Raw genomic sequence first — 2,223 nt, forward strand, 5'->3', positions numbered from 1 at the left:
TTTTGAATCTCAAATCAAATCCCCTTGATCAAAGATCAAAGTTTTCAAAATCCCCTAAAACCCTAATTTTGGAAAATCGGTTTTAAAATTGTTTGATTTGAACTTTGATTGTTTGATCACCTAGAGATATTGATAGGATTGTTTAAATTCGAATCTAAATCACTCAAACTGAAACCCTAAAAGTTTAAATTCGGTTTTAAAATGTCTTTGTTCGATGATTGATGATCAGAGATGTTAGGATTGATAGATTGATTAATAGATCTAATCTCAAGATTCAAAATCCTTAAGGCCTTGAAACCCTTAATCTTGATTGATATTCCTAAAGGCCTTGAAACCTTAAATCTCTCATTACTTAAAACTGAAAGATTGATTTAAAGAATTTACATATTGAATGAGAGTTAAGTTGCTAGATTATTTAATTCTAAAACCTAATAGATATGCAAACTAAGCAATAGGATTGAATACACTTAGATTAATAATCACATTTTGTATATGGCTGTGTGGCCTAATACATTGTACACACTTGCGGCCTTGTGCCCTTGATTGATTAAAAGCCGTTTGGCTAAATGCATATCGATATGGCCGTGTGGCCTAGTATCCGGATGGTTATATAAACCGGATTGCATCATGATCTGATCCTTAAGATCGTTGTATCAAATAATGGCCGTGAAGTCTAAGCATCACAAAACATGACCTTGTGGTCCAAGTATCATAGAGAGACTTATGAAATCATATGCACTGATTATTTAATTGGTTACAAGAATTCTAAATCATAAATTGATAATATGATTTCAGATGCCGAGATTTGAACCCATGGATTATGCCATTATAAATCTCTCTGGAGATAATTATCTAGAATGAGCAATGAACACTTCAGTTACCCTGAAATGAAGAGGACTCTGAAGGAGTATCATTCAGGGTGATTATGCAACTAGAAGTGAAGAGTTAAGAGCCATTACAATAATGTGCCATCATCTCACTGAGGAACTGAGAAATCAGTATCTACATATTGAGAATCCTCGTGACCTTTGGACAGAATTAAAGTCCGGATACACTATAATGTTATTACCAAAGGTCAAACATGAATGGATGAGTCTCAGATTTCAAGACTTTGAGACAGTGGCCGAGTTTCACTTTGCCTTGTCCAGGGTCGTGTACCAACTGAGTCTATTCAAGACATACTCCACATTCCATCCAGAAGATTTGTTGTCAAAACATATCTACATAGAAAGAGGTTCTACCACTTACAATGACCTGATCTCTTGCCTAACGGTGATTGAGAATGACAAGGTACTAAAGAGGAGCAGTGAGATGAGATACCCTGATACAAATAAGACTGATATGGATCAGGATGAATCCAAGGGAGTCGTGTCCAACATAACTCAAGGAGTGTCCGGCATGTCTATTGACTAAGAGGGATCTCGACATTTTATTTTAAAGTCCTTGATTTGTGATTTGCTTTAACCTAATTGTCATTCACGATTTTACATATACAATGGAATTGGTTTTGAATTCATTATCTTGCCTGATCTTACTTGAACATATGAATGATTCTATTTTTGCCTAAAGAGCATAATACCAAGTAAGAAATCATGAAAGGGGTATAGTAAGCATAGTAAAGAAACTATGGCTAATGCATCGCCTATAAGGCATTATACACACCCAATAATATGTGACTCATTGAGTTATGATAATATGGTTTCCAAGTAGAAACAATGGGTAAGGAAAGAAACAAATTCCTTTAGATTTTAATAAGAAAAACGCCTAAAACATTGAAAGAAAGTGGTCGAGACTATACCTATGATCTCTACTGATCAAAACTATGCTACAGATCAGTATGATAAAGAGACAAGAGATGTGGTAACCATATTGAGATACACCACGAAATTTTACACTATATGGCATGATAGGATTAGCCATCCTAAAGTCTAAACTTGATGCAAAGATTGAAAAGGCACAGAGTTATCCTGTAAAAGATCTCACGTTGTGAAACATGTCCACAAAGAGAAACTCATTAGGCTTAATTGTCCCAAGCACCACGACCTTACCGAAGAGACCATGTTATGGTCGGCTGCAGAGACCATCACCTATACAAGGACATCACCTATACACGGCTTGGCCACGACTTGTATACGCATAGTGCGGGCTTGGCCGCACATAAGCCATTACCTATAAAAGGTTCGGCCATGTAAGCCATTATCTATAAGACTAAGATTCTAAAGT

Source organism: Brassica oleracea, chromosome C4 (assembly GCF_000695525.1).
Source record: "Brassica oleracea var. oleracea cultivar TO1000 chromosome C4, BOL, whole genome shotgun sequence".
Classification (NCBI taxonomy): Eukaryota; Viridiplantae; Streptophyta; class Magnoliopsida; order Brassicales; family Brassicaceae; genus Brassica; species Brassica oleracea.